General features: G+C 46.9%; 1 long non-coding RNA gene and 1 other non-coding gene across 2 annotated transcripts in view; one reads left to right on the forward strand and one right to left on the reverse strand.

The window, feature by feature from the left end:
• The window catches only part of LOC140411587 (uncharacterized), a 718,944-nt gene that overhangs the window by 104,929 nt on the left and 594,545 nt on the right, over positions 1 to 19,470 (reverse strand). The window lies entirely within an intron of this gene.
• trnad-guc (transfer RNA aspartic acid (anticodon GUC)) lies at positions 9,217 to 9,289 on the forward strand. Its single transcript has one exon. It is a non-coding gene; the product is annotated as a tRNA-Asp (tRNA).

Below are 19,470 nucleotides of genomic sequence, written 5' to 3' on the forward strand. Positions count from 1 at the left end.
GATCAGCAGCGCTGTGCAGGAATTACTAACCCTCTTGCCAGTCATTTGGCTCAAATGCTGCCACCTTCAACAAACCGATTGCTTAACATGCAGTCGTTTGCTGGCTACGCCAAATACATTTGATGCTTCGAGATGTCTTTTTCAAAAATCTGCACTACTCATTTATAATGTGGTGCTTATTACACTGATGTGGAGATGCGGGCGTTGGTCTGGGGTGAGCACAGTAAGAAGTCTTACAACACCAGGTTAAAGTCCAACAGGTTTGTTCCGATGTCACTAGCTTCCGGAGCGCTGCTCCTTCCTCAGGTAATTACACTGAAACACGTCTGGAACGATCAAAATACCTTAAGGCGAGAAGTATACTTGTTTGCTAATCTATTGAGAGGCGACGCATGATCTCCCGGTTAATGTCCTTAGCTTGTAACTCCCCGAACCATTTACCCCAATTTAAAATTCAGCTGGCTCATCATCATTTCGTGCTGAAGCAGCAGCCGTCCATTCGGACTAATGTGAGCGCCTGTCCTGCAATTGCAAATAATCTGCATGATGTTGAGATGCTGGAGCTGGATACAGAAAGAATTGTGACAGCAACAAGAAGTGTGACAGCAACAGGTGTATTTGAAATCACAAGCTTTGGCAGCGCCGTCCCTTCATCAGTTGAAGTGATGAAGGACCACTTTACCTGATGAAGGGACAGCGCTGCCAAAGCTTACGATTTCAAATCAACCTGTTGGACTTTAATATGGTGCTGTGAGACTTCTTACTGAATAATCCGCACTCACTTTATTGCGGCACGGTTACATTTCGACATTCCGCCCAAGTCTCCAGACAATCTAAATCCTGCTGTATCCTCCGAAAGTCCTCATCGCTATCCGCAATTCCACCAACCTTTGTGACGTCTGCAAACTTACTAATCAGACCAGTTACATTTTCCTCCAAATCATTTATATATACTACAAAGAGCAAAGGTCCCAGCACTGATCCCTGTGGAACACCACTGGTCACAGCCCTCCAATTAGAAAAGCATCCCTCCATTGCTACTTTCTGACTTCTATGGCCTAGCCAGTTCTGTATCCACCTTGCCAGCTCACCCCTGATCCCGTGTGACTTTACCTTTTGTACTAGTCTACCATGAGGGACCTTGTCAAAGGCCTTACTGAAGTCCATATAGACAACATCTACTGGCCTACCTGCATCAATCATCTTAGTGACCTCCTCGAAAAACTTTATCAAGTTAGTGAGACACAACCTCCCCTTCACAAAACCGTGCTGCCTCTCACTAATACGTCCATTTGCTTCCAAATGGGTGTTGATCCTGCCTCGAAGAATTCTCTCCAGTAATTTCCCTACCACTGAAGTAAGGCTCACCGGCCTGTAGTTCCCGGGATTATCCTTGCTACCCTTCTTAAACAGAGGAACAACATTGGCTATTCTCCAGTCCTCCGGGACATCCCCTGAAGACAGCGAGGATCCAAAGATTTCTGTCAAGGCCTCAGCAATTTCCTCCCCAGCCTCCTTCAGTATTCTGGGGTAGATCCCATCAGGCCCTGGGGACTTATCTACCTTGATATTTTTTAAGACACCCAACACCTCGTCTTTTTGGATCACAATGTGACCCAGGCTATCTACACCCCCTTGTCCAGACTCAACATCTACCAATTCCTTCTCTTTGGTGAATACTGATGCAAAGTATTCATTTCGTACCTCGCCCATTTCCTCTGGCTCCACACATAGATTCCCTTGCCTATCCTTCAGTGGGCCAACCCTTTCCCTGGCTACCCTCTTGCTTTTTATGTACGTGTAAAATGCCTTGGGATTTTCCTTTACCCTATTTGCCAATGACTTTTCGTGACCCCTTCTAGCCCTCCTGACTCCTTGCTTAAGTTCCTTCCTACTTTCCTTATATTCCACGCAGGCTTCGTCTGTTCCCAGCCTTTTAGCCCTGACAAATGCCTCCTTTTTCTTTTTGACGAGGCCTACAATATCACTCGTCATCCAAGGTTCCCGAAAATTGCAGTATTTATCTTTCTTCCTCACAGGAACATGCCGGTCCTGTATTCCTTTCAACTGCCACTTGAAAGCCTCCCACATGTCAGATGTTGATTTGCCCTCAGACATCCGCCCCCAATCTATGTTCTTCAGTTCCCGCCTAATATTGTTATAATTAGCCTTCCCCCAATTTAGCACATTCATCCTCGGACCACTCTTATCCTTGTCCACCAGTACTTTAAAACTTACTGAATTGTGGTCACTGTTACCGAAATGCTCCCCTACTGAAACATCTACCACCTGGCCGGGCTCATTCCCCAATACCAGGTCCAGTACCGCCCCTTCCCTAGTTGGACTGTCTACATATTGTTTTAAGAAGCCCTCCTGGATGCTCCTTACAAACTCCGCCCCGTCTAAGCCCCTGGCACTAAGTGAGTCCCAGTCAATATTGGGGAAGTTGAAGTCTCCCATCACCACAAACCTGTTGTTTTTACTCTTTTCCAAAATCTGTCTACCTATCTGCTCCTCTATCTCCCGCTGGCTGTTGGGAGGCCTATAGTATACCCCCAACATTGTGACTGCACCCTTCTTATTCCTGATCGCTACCCATATAGCCTCACTGCCCTCTGAGGTGTCCTCTCGCAGTACAGCTGTGATATTCTCCCGAACAAGTAGCGCAACTCCACCTCCCCTTTTACATCCCCCTCTATCCCGCCTGAAACATCTAAATCCTGGAACGTTTAGCTGCTAATCCTGCCCTTCCCTCAACCAGGTCTCTGTAATGGCAACAACATCATAGTTCCAAGTACTAATCCAAGCTCTAAGTTCATCTGCCTGACCCGTAATGCTCCTTGCATTAAAACATATGCACTTCAGGCCACCAGGCCCGCTGTGTTCAGCAACTTCTCCCCGTCTGCTCTGCCTCAGAGCCACACTGTCCCTATTCCCTAGTTCTCCCTCAATGCTCTCACCTTCTGACCTATTGCTCCCGTGCCCATCCCCCTGCCATACTAGTTTAAACCCTCCCGTGTGACACTAGCAAACCTCGCGGCCAGGATATTTATGCCTCTCCGGGTTAGATGCAACCCGTCCTTCTTATACAGGTCGCATCTGCCCCGGAAGAGCTCCCAGTGGTCCAGATAATGGAAACCCTCCCTCCTACACCAGCTGTTTAGCCACGTGTTTATCTGCTCTATCTTTCTATTTCTAGCCTCACTGGCACGTGGCACAGGGAGTAATCCCGAGAATACAACCCTCGAGGTCCTGTCTTTTAACTTTCTGCCTAGCTCCCTGAACTCCTGCTGCAGGACCTCATGCCCCTTCCTGCCTATGTCGTTAGTACCAATATGTATAACGACCTCTGCCTGTTTGCCCTCCCCCTTCAGGATGCCCTCTACCCGTTCGGAGACATCCTGGACCCTGGCACCAGGGAGGCAACATACCATCCTGGAGTCTCTTTCACGTCCACAGAAGCGCGTATCTGTGCCCCTGACTATAGAGTCCCCTATTACTATTCTGCGCTTTGACCCTCCCTTCTGAACATCAGAGCCAGCCGTGGTGCCACTGCTCTGGCTGCTGCTGTTTTCCCCAGATAGGCTACCCCCCCCCCCCCGACAGTATCAAAAGGGGTATATCTGTTCGAGAGGGGGACAACCACAGGGGATTCCTGCACTGACTGCCTGCCCTTTCTGGTGGTCACCCATTTCTCTGCCTGCACCTTGGGTGTGACCACATTTACATAACTGCGATCTATGACGCTTTCCGCCACCTGCATGCTCCTAAGTGCATCCAATTGCTGCTCCAACCGAATGATGCGGTCTGTGAGGAGCTCCAGTTGGGTGCACTTTCTGCAGATGAAGCCACCCGGGACGCTGGAAGCCTCCCGGACCTGCCACATCTCACAGTCAGAGAACAACACCCCTCTAACTGACTTTGCGTCAATTAATTAAAATTAAAATTTGTCTTTTTTTTTAAAAATATATTTTTTTAAATTTCAAAGTTACTGTCAACTACCTGTTTCCTAGCACTAGATTTCTAATAGAAATGCGATAGCTAACGATAGTACTCTCCGATCTCTGGCTTAGATATCCCTCTAAATTATAATTAAGTTATTATGTTTAATTAGTTACCAAATACTCAATTTTTTTTTAAATTTAGGGTAGAATCCCAACCAGCCACTCTGGCCACAGCTTTTCTGTGATGTCACTTCAGTTTCCCCCCCCCCGACACACACAATTTGAAAAAAGGTATAAAAGTAAAAATAAGTAAAAATCACTTACTTCCCTTCTTACCTTCTGAGTGTCTTAGATGTTCTCAGGTTCTCTCGCCGACAGAGACTGCTCCTCCACCTCCGAACCTTGACCTGCACAATGCTAATAATATAATAATAATATAATATGGCACTTACTTTACACCAATGGGTCTTATTATTAGGGTAAAGGAGGAGGGCGGGTGGGAGAAACTACACGTGTAGTGTCTCGGGTTTCCTCTCCACCAGAATTAATTGGTTGGGGAGGGGGGAGGACTTCCCAGAGGTCCGCGGGTCGAACTTCCGGTTCCCGCCTTATAGAAAAACAAATAAAACAGAAAAGAACAGACAGGGGACCAGGTAAGGCTTTTTAAAGTCGCTACTCACCTCCCAGAGGGCCCCTGCGCACCGCTGCCGCCGAAATCCAAAGGGCTGCTCCTGTAAAGGTAAGTGGTTTTAAACCCCTAAAACCCCTGTCTGTTCCAATCCCAGTTTCCAGCCAAGGATCGGCGCCTTTGCATTCCACGGGGTTCAAGGTTTCAACTATTCTCCTTTGTGTGAATAATACCATCATTACAAGGAGAAGTCTCTGCACATCGCTTTAAGATTGATCCCTGAAATATTTGCGTTATGCTGATTTATTATCTTTTTTTTGCTGATTTTGAGCTTTTAGGCGCGTTGAACCTGAATTCTGACAGGATTGCTAGTTTGCTAGTGCAGTTGGGGAGGGTTTGAACTAATGTGGCAGGGGGATGGGAACCGATTTAGGAAGTCAGTGGGGACGGAAACAAAAGGCAGGAAGGGAGATTGTGTAAAGCATGACCAGAGAAAGCAGGGCAGAGAGCAGGTAAAATCTACATGAAACTGCATTTATTTCAATGCAAGGGGCCTGATGGGCAAAGCGGATGAACTCAGGGCATGGATGGGCACATGGGACTGGGATATTATAGCTATGACTGAAACATGGGTAAGGGAGGGGCAGGACTGGCAGCTCAATGTTCCGGGGTACAGATGCTGTAGAAAGGATAGAACAGGAGGTAAGAGAGGAGGGGGAGTGGCGTTTTTGATTAGGGAGAACATCACGGCAGTACTTAGAGGGGATATATCCGAGTGTTCGCCCACTGAGTCTATATGTGTGGAACTGAAAAATAAGAAGGGAGAGATCACCTTGATAGGACTGTACTATAGGCTCCCAAATAATCAGCGGGAAATTGAGGACCAAATATGTAAGGAGATAGCTGCAAGAAAAATAGGGCAGTAATAGTAGGGGACTTTAACTTTCCCAACATTGACTGGGACAGCCAAAGCATTAGGGGCTTGGATGGAGGGAAATTTGTTGAGTGTATTCAGGAGGAATTTCTCATTCAGTATGTGGATGGACCGACTAGAGAGGGGGCAAAGCTTGACCTCGTCTTGGGAAATATGGAAGGGCAAGTGACAGAAGTGTTAGTGAGGGGTCACTTTGGGACAAGTGACCATAACTCCATTAGTTTTAAGATAGCCATGGAGAATGATAGGTCTGGCCCAAGAGTTAAAATTCTTAATTGGGGCAAGGCCAATTTGGATGTGATCAGACAGGAACTTTAAGAGGTAGATTGGGAGAGACTGTTGGCAGGCAAAGGGACGGCTGGTAAATGGGAGGCTTTTAAAAATGTGTTCACCAGGGTTCAGGGTAAGCACATTCCCTTTAGAGTGAAGGGCAAGGCTGGTAGAAGTAGGGAACCCTGGATTACTCGAGATATTGAGACTCTCAAAAGGAGAAGGAGGCATATGACGTACATAAGCAACTGGGATCAAGTGGATCCCTTGAAGAGTATAGAGATTGTCGAAATAGAGTTAAGAGGGAAATCAGGAGGGCAAAACGGGGACATGAAATTGCTTTGGCAAATAATGCAAAGGAGAATCCAAAGAGCTTCTACAGATACATAAAGGGAAAAAGAGTAACTAGGGACAGAGTAGGGCCTCTTAAGGATCAACAAGGGCATCTGTGTGCAGAGCCACAAGATTTGGGTGAGATCCTGAATGAATATTTCTCATCAGTATTCACGGTGGAGAAAGGCATGGATGTTAGGAAACTAAGGGAAATAAATAGTGATGTCTTGAGAAGTGTGCATATTACAGAGGAGGAGGTGCTGGATGCCTTAAAGCGCATCAAGGTAGATAAATCCCCGGGATCTGATGAAATGTATCCCAGGATGTTGTGGGAGGCTAGGGAGGAAATTGCGGGTCCCCTAACAGAGATATTTGATTCATCGGCAGCCACAGGTGAGGTGCCTGAAGATTGGAGAGTAGCGAATGTTGTGCCCTTGTTTAAGAAGGGCAGCAGGAAAAGCCTGGGAACTACAGACAGGTGAGCCTAACGTCTGTAGTAGGAAAGTTGCTAGAAGGTATTCTTGGAGACAGGATCTACAAGCATTTAGAGAGGCAAGGACTGATTCGGGGCAGTCAGCATGGCTTTGTGCGTGGAAAATCATGTCTCACAAATTTGATTGAGTTTATTGTGGGGGTGAACAAGAAGGTAGATGAGTGCAGTGCAGTAGACGTTGTCTACATGGACTTTAGCAAAGCCTTTGACAAGGTACCGCATGGTAGGTTGTTGCAGAAGGTTAAAGCTCACGGGATCCAGGGTGAGTTTGCCAATTGGATTCAAAATTGGCTGGACGACAGAAGACAGAGGGTGGTTGTAGAGGGTTATTTTTCAAACTGGAGGCCTGTGACCAGTGGTGTGCCTCAGGGATCGGTGCTGGGTCCACTGTTATTTGTGATTTATATTAATGATTTGGATGAGAATTTAGGAGGCCTGGTTAGTAAGTTTGCAGATGACACCAAGATTGGTGGCACAGTGGATAGTGTAGAAGGGTATCTAGGATTGCAACGGGATCTTGATCAATTAGGCCAGTGGGCCGACGAATGGCAGATGGAGTTTAATTTAGATAAATGTGAGGTGATGCATTTTGGCAGATCGAATCAGGCCAGGACCTACTCAGTTAATGGTATGGCGTTGGGGAGAGTTACAGAACAAAGAGATCTAGGAGTACAGGTTCATAGCTCCTTGAAGGTGGAGTCGCAGGTGGACAGGGTGGTGAAGAAGGCATTGGGCATGCTTGGTTTCATTGGTCAGAACATTGAATACAGGAGTTGGGACGTCTTGTTGAAGTTGTACAAGAAATTGGTACGGCCACACTTGGAATACTGTGTGCAGTTCTGGTCACCCTATTATTGAAAGGATATTATTAAACTAGAAAGAGTGCAGAAAAGATTTACTAGGATGTTACCGGGACTTGATGGTTTGAGTTATAGGGAGAGGCTGGATAGACTGGGACTTTTTTCCCTGGAGCGTAGGAGACTTAGGGGTGATCTGAAAGAGGCCTATAAAATAATGAGGGGCATAGATAAGGTAGATAGTCAACATATTTTCCCAAAGGTAGGGGAGTCTAAAACTAGAGGGCATAGGTTTAAGGTGAGAGGGGAGAGATTCAGAAGGGCCCAGATGGGCAATTTCTTCACTCAGAGGGCAGTGAGTGTCTGGAATGTGCTGCCAGAGGTAGTAGTAGGGGCGGGTACAATTGTGTCTTTTAAAAAGCATTTAGATAGTTACATGGGCAAGATGGGTATAGAGGGTTATGGGCCAAGTGCGGGCAACTGGGACTAGCTTAATGGGAAAAGCTGGGCGGCATGGACTGGTTGGGCCGAAGGGCCTGTTTCCATGATGTAAACTTCTATGATTCTATGATTCTATGATCAGAAATTGAATTTCATCCAGTCCCAATAAAGGATGCACTTTGGATCTGTCCATCGCTGCTGTTCAGTTAAACCTCATTGTTATATTCCATCACATTTATATTTAAATACATTTCAATTTGTTTTCTTCATTCAAAGCCATTCTGCACTCTGTCCTCTGGGTTTCTGTTGCCATGAGCACCCGGTTTCCCTGGGTTTCTGTGGCTCTGGCTCATCTTTCTTTCTCACTCCACAGTAGAAATATTTCCCACTTTCTCTGTCTGTTAGCTTTCACAAAGAGTCATCGGACTCGAAACGTTAGCTCTTTGCTCTGCCTATAGATGCTGCCAGACTTGCTGAGATTTTCCAGCATTTCCTCTTTCGTGGTTATCTTTCTGTTCACATGGAAATTCAATTGGTCACAACTGGTCCAAAAGCAGCAATGGTTCCATTGGGGCTCGAAAGCAGGACCAGCTGCGTGTAAAGCGGACGTGATAACCACTATACTATTGAACCAGCTGGCGGCAGCTACGCTCCTTATATGACTGGAGTTTGTGATTGTTCCATCGATCCGGAACCTTTGTAAAGCGTCTATTTGATGGGAATGGATCAGCTGTCCAACACCTGACTTGCTGTATAACATGTTTGCGTGTCCACAAAGTCACGTTCAGCTGATTGTGCCCAATGTTTTCTCTTTGAATCAGGCAATTCTCGAAAAAGACTCAAAATGAAAGAGCGTTTAATTAAATGAAAATGAAATGAAAATCGCTTATTGTCACAAGTAGGCTTCAATGAAGTTACTGTGAAAAGCCCCTTTTCACCACATTCCGGCACCTGTTCGGGGAGGCCGGTACGGCGCGGAGGTTTTTTGGCAAAGGGGAGGTTTCGCTTTTGTAAGGAACAGTTTTGAAGCAAGCGTGCTGGACGCAGCGCACCTTGAGTCAGAATGTTGAGTCATTGAGAGTCAGGAAGTGACTGTCCCAAATCTAACTGGGAATAAGCTGTCTCCAGGAAAGGGACTCGGTGGGCGGAGAATCGGAGTGAAGCACCTAACAGCAGCACAGCTCTGAACTCGCCCTGAATCCAGAGGCAGAGCTGCTGATATGCCGTCCGGATTCAGGGAGTGGCGCAGGGCAAAGGAAGCAGCTGTATGTTCTGGAGGAGAGGCACAGCATCAGCAGAGGAAAGAGGGGCAACAGCGGAGCGACTGGAGCAACAGCGAAGGGGGAATGCGGTCACTACAAGCAGGATCTCTCATAGCCCGGATAGCTCAGTCGGTAGAGCATCAAACTGTCAATCTGAGGGTCCAAGGTTCAAGTCCCTGTTTGGGCGATCATTTTAGATCCCAATGATCGATGCTAAAGTGAACCCATCGAGTGAATCCACTGGGAAAGAAGCCCATCGGCCCATTGTGCCTCTGCTACCCCTCAATCCCCCATCTGTTCCAATCCCAGTTTCCAGCAAAGGACCGTCGCCTTTGCATTCAACGGGGTTCAAGATTTCATCTATTCTCTTTTGTGTGAATAATACCATCATTACAAGGAGAAATCTCTGCCCACCGCATTCAGATTGATACCTGAAATATTTGCGTTGTGCTTATTTATTATCATTTTTTTGCTGATTTTGAGCTTTTCGGCGAGTTGAATCGGAATTCCGACATGATCAGGAATTGAATTTCATCCAGTCCCAAAAAAGGATGCTCTTTGGATCTGTCCGTTGCTGCTGTTCAGTTAAACCTCGTTGTTATGTTCTAATAAATTCCATCACATTTATATTTAAATACATTTCACTTTGTTTTCTTATTTGAATGCCATTCTGCACTCTGTCCCCTGGGTTTCTGTGGCCATTAGCACCCGGTTTCCCTGGGTTTCTGTGGCTATGGCTCATCTTTCTTTCTCACTCCACAGTATAAATATTCCCCACTTTCTCTTTCTGTTAGCTTTGTCAAAGAGTCATCGGACTCGAAACGTTAGCTCTTTGCTCTCTCCTACAGATGCTGCCAGACATGCTGAGATTTTCTCTTTCGTGGTTGTATTTCTGTTCACATGGAAATTCAATTGGTCACAACTTGTCCAAAAGCAGCAATGGTTCCAGTGGGACTCAAACTCAGAACCTGCTGCGTGTAAAGCGGACGTGATAACCACTACAACATGGAACCAGCCGTCGGCAGCTCTCCTCCTTATATGACTGGAGTTTGTGATTGTTCCATCGCTCCGGAAGCTTTGTAAAGCGTCTATTTCATGGGAATGGATCAGGTGTCAAAACCTGACTTGCTGTATAACATGTCTGCGTGTCCCACAATGTCGCGCTCAGCTGATTGTGCTCAAATTTTTCTCTTTGAGTCAGGCAATTCTCGACAAAGACTCAAAATGAAAGAGCGTTTAATGAAATGAAAATGAAATGAAAATCGCTTATTGTCACAAGTAGGCTTCAATGAAGTTACTGTGAAAAGCCCCTAGTCAACACATTCCGGCGCCTGTTCGGGGAGGCCGGGACGGCGCGGAAGTTGTTAGGCAAAGGGGAGGTTTCGCTTTTGTAAAGAACAGTTTTCAAGCAAGCGTGCTGGACGCAGCAAACCTTGAGTCAGAATGTTGAGTCATTGAGAGTCAGGAAGTGACTGTCCCAAATCTAACTGGGAATAAGCTGTCTCCAGGAAAGGGACTCGGTGTGCGGAGTATCGGAGTGAAGCGCCAAAGAGCAGCACAGCTCTGAACTCGCCCTGAATCCAGAGGCGGAGCTGCTGATATGCTGTCCGGATTCTGAGAGTGGCGCAGGGCAAAGGAAGCAGCTGTTTCTTCTGGAGGAGAGGCACAGCATAGGAAGAGGAAAGAGGGGCAACAGCGGAGCGAGAGGAGCAAAGCGAAGGGGAAATGCGGTCACGACAGGCGGCACCACTCGCAGCCCGGATAGCTCAGTCGGTACAGCATCAGACTTTTAATCTGAGGTTGCAGGGTTCAAGTTCCTGTTCGGGAGATCATTTTAAATCCCAATGATCGATGTTGACGTGAACCCATCGAGTGAATCCCCTGGGAAAGATTCCCATCGGCCCATTGTGCCTCTGCTACCCCTCAAAACCCTGTCTGTTCCAACCCAGTTTCCAGCCACGGACCTTCGCCTTTGCATTCCAGGGGCTTCCATATTTCATGTATTTTCTTTTGTGTGAATAATACCATCATTACAAGGAGAAATCTCTGCCCATCGCTTTCAGGTTGATACCTGAAATACTTGGGTTATGCTGATTTATTATCATTTTTTTGCTGATTTTGATCTTTTAGGCACGTTGAATCTGAATTCCGACATGATCAGAAATTGAATTTCACCCAGTCCCAATAAAGGATGCTCTTTGGATCTGTCCGTTGCTGCTGTTCAGTTAACCCTCATTGTTAAGTTCCAATAAATTCCATCACATTTATATTTAAATACATTTCACTTTGTTTTCTGTATTCAAAGCCATTCTGCACTCTGTCCCCTGGGTTTCTGTGGCCATTAGCACCCGGTTTCCCTTGGTTTCTGTGGCTATGGCTCATCTTTTTTTCTCACTCCACAGTATAAATATTTCCCACTTTCTCTGTCTGTTCGCTTTGACAAAGAGTCAACGGACTCGAAACGTTAGCTCTTGGCTCTCCCGACAGATGCTGCCAGACTTGCTGAGATTTTCAGCATTTCCTCTTTCGTGGTTGTATTTCTGTTCACATGGAAATTCAATTGGTCATATCTTGTCCAAAAACAGTAATGGCTCCACTGGGGCTCGAACACAGGACATGCTGCGTTTCAAGCAGACGTGATAACCACTACTCCATGGAACAATCTGGTGGCAGCTACACTCCTTATATGACTGGATTTTGTGATTGTTCCATCGCTCCGGAACCTTTGTAAAGCGTCTATTTGATGGGTATGGATCAGCTGTCAACACCTGACTTGCTGTATAACATGTTTGCGTGTCCCACAAAGTCGCGTTCAGCTGATTGTGCACAAATTTTCTCTTTGAGTCAGGAATTTTCGAAAAAGACTTAAAATGAAAGAGCGTTTAACGAAATGACAATCGCTTATTGTCACGAGTCGGCTTCAATGAAGTTACTGTGAAAACCCGCTATTCGCCACAGCTGGCGCCTGTTTGGAGAGGCCGGTATGGCGCGGAAGTTGTTAGGCAAAGGGGAGGTTTCACTTCTGTAATGAACAGTTTTGAAGCAAGCGTGCTGGACGCAGCGAACCTTGAGTCAGAATGATGAGTCATTGAGAGTCAGGAAGTGACTGTCCCAAACCCAACTGGGAATAACCAGTCTCCAGGAAAGGGACTCGGTGGGCGGAGTATAGGAGTGAAGAGCCGAAGAGCAGCACAGCTCCGAACTCGCCCTGAATCCAGAGGCGGAGCTGCTGATATGCTGTCCGGATTCAGAGAGTGGCGCAGGGCAAAGGAAGCATCTGTTTGTTCTGGAGGAGAGGCACAGCATAAGCAGAGGAAAGAGAGGCAACAGCGGAGCGAGAGGATTAACAGCGAAGGGGGAATGCGGTCACTACAGGCAGCGTCACTCGCAGTCCGGATAGCTCAGTCGGTGCAGCATCAGACTTTTAATCTGAGGGTCCAGGGTTCAAGTCGCTATTCGGGCCATCATTTTAAATTCCAATGATCGGCGCTGACCTGAACTCATCGAGTGAATCCACTGGGAAAGAAGCCCACCGGCCCATTGTGCCTCTGCTGTCCCTCAAAACCCTGTCTGTTCCAATCGCAGATTTCAGCCAAGGACCGTCGCCATTGCATTCCACGGGGTTCAAGGCTTCATCTATTCTCCTTTGTGTGAATAATACCATCATTGCAAGGAGAAATCTCTGCTCATCGCTTTCAGATTGACCCCTCAAATATTTGCGTTATGCTGATTTATTATCATTTTTTTGCTGATTTTGAGTTTTTAGGCGAGTTGAATCTGAATTCCGACATGATCAGAAATTGAATTTCATCCAGTCCCAATAAAGGATGCTCTTTGGATCTGTCCGTTGCTGCTGTTCAGTTAAACCTCATTGTTATGTTCCAATAAATTCCATCACATTTATATTTAAATACATTTCACTTTGTTTTCTTAATTCAAAGCCATTCTGCACTCTGTCCCCTGGGTTTCTGTGGCCATTAGCACCCGGTTTCCCTGGGTTTCTGTAGCTATGGCTCATCTTTCTTTCTCACTCCACAGTATACATATTTCCCACTTTCTCTGTCTGTTAGCTTTGACAAATAGTCATTGGACTCGAAACGTTAGCTCTTTGCTCTCCCTGCAGATGCTGGCAGACTTGGTGAGATTTTCCTGCATTTCATCTTTCGTGGTTGTATTTCTGTTCACATGGAAATTCAATTGGTCACAACTTGTCCAAACGCAGCTATGGTTCTAATGGGGCTCGAACCCAGGACCTGCTACGTGTAAAGCAGACGTGACAATGGTAACAGCTGTACTCCTTATATGACTGGAGTTTGTGATTGTTCCATCACTCCGGAACCTTTGTGAAGCGTCTATTTGATGGGAATGGATCAGCTGTCAAAACCTGACTTGCTGCATTACATGTTTGCGTGTCCCACAAAGACGCGTTCAGATGATTGTGCCCATTTTTTTCTCTTTGAGTCAGGCAATTCTCGAAAAAGACTCAAGATGAAAAAAAAGAGCGTTCAATGAAATGAAAATCGCTCATTGTCACAAGTAGGCTTCAATGAAGTTACTGTGAAAAACCCCTAGTCGCCACATTCCGGCGCCTGTTCAGGGAGGCTGGTGCGGCACGGAAGTTGTTCGGCAAAGGGGAGGTTTCGCTTTTGTAAAGAACAATTTTGAAGCAAGCGTGCTGGACGCAGCTAAACTTGAGTCAGAATGTTGAGTCATTGAGAGTCAGAAAGTGACTGTCCCAAATCCAACTGGGAATCGCCAGTCTCCAGGAAAGGGACTCGGTGGGCGGAGAATCGGAGTGAAGCACCTAAGAGCAGCACAGCTCTGAACTCGCCCTGAATCCAGAGGCAGAGCTGCTGATATGCCGTCCGGATTCAGAGAGTGGCGCAGGGCAAAGGAAGCAGCTGTATGTTCTGGAGGAGAGGCACAGCATAAGCAGAGGAAAGAGGGGCAACAGCGGAGCGAGAGGAGCAACAGCGAAGGGGGAATGCGGTCACGACAGGCGGCGTCACGCGCAGTCTGGATAGCACAGTCGGTAGAGTATCAGACTTTTAATCTGAGGGTTCAGGGTTCAAGTCCCTGTTCGGGCGACCATTTTAAATCCCAATGATCGATGGTGATGCGAACTCATCGAGTGAATCCACTGGGAAAGAAGCCCATCGGCCCATTGTGCCTCTGCTACCCCTCAAACCCGTCTGTTCCAATCCCAGTTTCAGCCAAGGACCGTCGCCATTGCATTCCACGGGGTTCAAGGCTTCATCTATTCTCCTTTGTGTGAATAATACCATCATTACAAGCAGAAATCTCTGCTCATCGCTTTCAGATTGACCCCTCAAATATTTGCGTTATGCTGATTTATTATCATTTTTTTGCTGATTTTGAGTTTTTAGGCGAGTTGAATCTGAATTCCGACATGATCAGAAATTGAATGTCATCCAGTCCCAATAAAGGATGCTCTTTGGATCTGTCCGTTGCAGCTGTTCAGTTAAACCTCATTGTTATGTTCCAATAAATTCCATCACATTTATATTTAAATACATTTCACTTTGTGTTCTTAATTCAAAGCCATTCTGCTCTCTGTCCCCTGGGTTTCTGTGGCTATTAGCACCCGGTTTCCCTGGGTATCTGTGGCTATGGCTCATCTTTCTTTCTCACTCCACAGTATAAATATTTCCCGCTTCCTCTGTCTGTTCGCTTTGTCAAAGAGTCTTGGAGCTCGAAACGTTACCTCTTTGCTCTTCCTACAGATGCTGCCAGACTTTCTGAGATTTTCCAGCATTTTGTCTTTCGTGATTTTATTTCTATTCACATGGAAATTCAATTGGTCACAACTTGTCCAAAAGCAGCAACGATACCACTGGAGGTCGAACCAGGGACTTTCTGCGTGTAATGCTTACGTGATAACCACTACACCACGGAACCAACGAGCTTCCCACCTGGCTGTTTATATGACTGGAGTAAGGATTCGAGTCCCAGTTGGACCTATGTTAATTTTAGAGCACAGATAGCTCAGTCGGTGCAGCATCAGACTATTAATCTGTTATATATCCTATACCATCCTCTTTTAGTTTATGATTCGTTCCTGAGATGTGGGGCCAGCTATTTATTGCCCATCACTGAGGGCATTTCAGATTCAACAACATTGCTGTGGATTAAGGACGGAGATTTCCTTCCCTTCAATGAGGACTTCAATGAACCAGATGAGTCCTTAGCCTTTTAATACCAGATTTTTATGGAATTTAAATGTCACCATTTGCCGTGACGGGATTCGAACCTGAATCGCTAGAGCTTTGCCCTGGGTCACAATGTAAACGCCCGTCCCTTTATCTGCGCATCAACTTTCACTCAATTAAACGTCCCATGGGATTTAAAAAATAAATAAATTTAGAGTACCCAATTCATTTTTTCCAATTAAGGAGCAATTTAGCCGATCCACCTACCCTGTACATCTTTTTGGGCTGTGGGGGGCGAAACCCACACAGACACGGGGAGAATGTGCAAACTCCACGGGGACAGTGACCCAGAGCCGGGGTCGAACCTGGGAACTCGGCGCTTCCCATGGGATTTTAAAAGAAAACAAAGTATGAAAACAAGGCCTAAATGGAGGCACACCGTCAGATCACAAAGCTTGGTAAAAGGTATAATATTTTCCTAAGTGGCTTACAAGAGGAAAGCGAGGTAGAGGTGGAGCACGGAATTGGAAGAGAGAGTGGGAGTTCCTGAGCTTCCGCACCGTCCAACAGGGGGCACCATTGGAACAGTGATAAAAGCCAGGAATGTTCAATGGTCCAGTATTAGATGGAATGCAGATATTTCAGAGGGTTGTGGGGCATAGAGAGATTCTTGGAAGGTTTGGGGGAGGGGGCAATGTGTCTGGTGTTTTTCTTGGGGGCGGTGATATATGGTCGTGCAGGGATTGGAAAGAAGGTTGCTGACTCAATACAATTAATCGGTTCGGCGTTGCTGATGTTGTGCATCTTTCTGAACCGCGCTAATGGGGCCTGCCAGAGACTGTGGGACACGGAATTTCAGGAAGTCTTAGGCCAGACTCGTCCTCAGAAAGCGGCGCTACTATTTCCCAATTTGGGCTTAAATATTGCTGAATGTTGACCCTCCGGGTGGCCGAGTTGCGCGGGAAACAGTGAACGAAAGGCCGTCGAGCCACTTGATGTTCTCTGCCTGCCTGTGTGTACGAGTGGATGGGATCAATTCTCATAGAATCCCCACTGTGCAGAAGGAGGCCATTCGGCCCTTCGATGTTATACCTGCCCTCTGAAAGTGCACCCTATCGAAGCCCACTTCCCCCACCACGCTTCCGTAACTCCAACAGACCTGCACATCTTTGGACTGTGGGAGGAAACCAGTGCACCCAGGGGAAACCCACACAGACACGGGGAGAATGTGTAGACTCCACAGTCACCCCAGGCCAGAATTGGAGCGGGATCTCTGGCTCTGAGGCAGCAGCGATAACCGCTCTTTCTCTCTCTCCACGCTGTTGTTGTTCACAGACCAGGGAATGGCAGCCTTCACACTCAGACATTGAAGAATCAACCTGGACATGGCTGAAGATTCAGCTTTCAATCTTTACTTGCACTCCAGAGACTGACATGGTGGCCATTGCTCACATCAGAATCGAGTAGGCTGCAAGGGCCGATGTCCCCCACGTGTGGGACGCAGCGAATGCGAGAGTGTGGTGCAGTGTCAGGGTGCCGCCCGCCTGCGAAGGGACAGTATTGCAGCCATATTATTTCCATGGCAAGTTCAGTTCAGATTCTGGTTAATGCTAACTCCAAATGTGTTGCTAGCACGGGAATCAGCGACGGTAATGCCAATGAATGTAAAGGGGTAAATTTTGGATCCTCTCTTGTTGGAGAATGTCACTGCCTGGCAGTCATGCAGTGCCAACCTTCCTCGCCACTTGTCAGCTCAACCATGAATATTGTCCATGTCTTGATGCAGTTGGCTATGGGCTGCGTCAGTACCTGGAGAGTGGCTAACGGCGCTGAACATTGCGCCGTCATCAGCGACCATATAATCATAGAATCGTAGAACTTAGTGCAGAAGGAGGTAATTTGGTTCATCGTGCCTTCCCCGGCCGTTGGAAAGAACACCCTACCTCAGCAACGCCACGGACCCTTTTTGGACACAAGGACAATTTTGCGTGGCCAGTCCACCTAACCTGCACATCTTTAGACTATGGGAGGAAACCGGAGCACCCGGAGTAGACACGGGTAGACACGGGGAGAACGTGCAGACTCCGCACAGATATCATCACTTCCGACCTCATTAAGGAAGTTCATCGATGAAGCAACGGAAGGTGGTTGGGGCTAGGATACCAATGGGAACAACTCGGAATGATAGTCTGGAGCTGAGGTGATTGGGCTTCAACTATCACAAGCATCTGCATCATGATCATGGCTTATTATTCAAATCATTAATCTGCTCCCGTTTTCACCCAGATCCTTTGATTCGTTCAGTTCGAAAGGCTATAACTAACTCCTTCTTGCAAACATAAAATGTTTAGCACTGATTTTGTAAGTAAATAATTCCACAGACTCACCACTACAAAGAACAAAGAAAAGTACAGCACAGGAACAGGCCCTTCGGCCCTCCAAATCTGCGCCGACGATGTTGCCCGTCTAAACTAAAACCTTCTACACTTCCTGGGTCCGTATCCCTCTATTCCCATCCTGTTCATTGTATCTGTCACGATGTCCCTTAACTGTCACTGTCGTCCCTGCTTCCACCACCTCCTCCGGCAGCGAGTTCCAGGCACCCACTACCCTCTGTGTAAAAAACCTGCCTCTAAATCTTGCCCCTCGCACCTTAAACCTATGCCCCCTAGTAATTGACCCCGAGTAATTGTCATGTTTGGGCAGCATGGTAGCATTGTGGATAGCACAATTGCTTCACAGCTACAGGGTCCCAGGTTCGGTTCCTGGCTTGGGTCACTGTCTGTGCGGAGTCTGTACGCTCTCCCCGTGTGTGCGTGGGTTGCCTCCGGGTGCTCCGGTTTCCTCCCACATTCGAAAGATGTGCAGGTTAGGTGGATTGGTCATACTAAATTGCCCATAGTGTCCAAAATTGCCCTTAGTGTTGGGTGGGGTTACTGGGTTATGGGGATAGGGTTAAGGTGTTGACCTTGGATAGGGTGCTCTTTCCAAGAGCTGGTGCAGTCTCGATGGGCCGAATGGCCTCCTTCTGCACTGTAAATTCTATGTAACTCTGTAACTATTCCCATCCTATTCATGTATTTGTCAAGATGCCCCTTAAATGTCACTATCATCCCTGCTTCCATCACCTCCTCCGGCAGCGAGTTCCAGGCACCCGCTACCCTCTGTGTAAAAAACTTGCCTCGTACATCTCCTCCAAACCATTCCCCTCGCACCTTAAACCTATGCCCCCAAGTGATTGACCCCTCTCCCCTGGGAAGAAGTATCTGACTATCCACCCTGACTATGTCCCGCATAATTTTGTAGACCTAATGTACAAGGTCGCTAATGTAATGACGCATTTAACGGATTGGGTCCACGCAGAACAAAATGTAGAACGGATGTGAAAGTTGGGAAAGGGGCAGGAGGCAAAGGGGGAATTTGAGATTGGGAAGGATCACCAGAAAAAGAGCAATAGTTGGGAAATTTCGAAGAATTTCAGTCTGTAAACTAATAGTGGACTTTTGGGCAAAATATGTTTAAAACTCTGAATGGTCATTTGCTTATTTAAGATTTCACAGGTAATGGTCATAGAACATAGAAAATACAGCACAGAACACGCCCTTCGGCCCACGATGTTGTGCCGAACCTTTGTCCTAGATTAATCATAGATTATCATTGAATTTAAAGTGCAGAAGGAGGCTACTCGGCCCTTTGAGTCCGCACCGGCTCCCGGAAAGTGCACCCCACCCAAACTCAACACCTCCACCCAACACCAAGGGCAATTTTGGACATTAAGGGCAATTTATCATTGGGCAATTCACCTAACCTGCACGTCTTTGGACTGTGGGAGGAAACCGGAGCACCCTCAGGAAACCCACGCAGACACGGGGATGACGTGCAGACTCCGCACAGACAGTGACCCAAGCCGGAATCGAGCCTGGGACCCTGGAGCCTTGAAGCAATTGTGCTATCCACAATGCTACCGTGCTGCCCTTAAGAACATATAAATCTACACTATATAATTTTACCGTAATGCATGTACCTATCCAATAGCTGCTTGAAGGTCCCTAATGTTTCCTATTCAACTACTTCCACAGGCAGTGCATTCCATGCCCCCACTACTCTCTGGGTAAAGAACCTACCTCTGATACCCCTCCTATATCTTCCACCTTTCACCTTAAATTTATGTCCCCTTGTAATGGTTTGTTCCACCCGG

Source organism: Scyliorhinus torazame, chromosome 4 (assembly GCF_047496885.1).
Source record: "Scyliorhinus torazame isolate Kashiwa2021f chromosome 4, sScyTor2.1, whole genome shotgun sequence".
Lineage (NCBI taxonomy): Eukaryota > Metazoa > Chordata > Chondrichthyes > Carcharhiniformes > Scyliorhinidae > Scyliorhinus > Scyliorhinus torazame.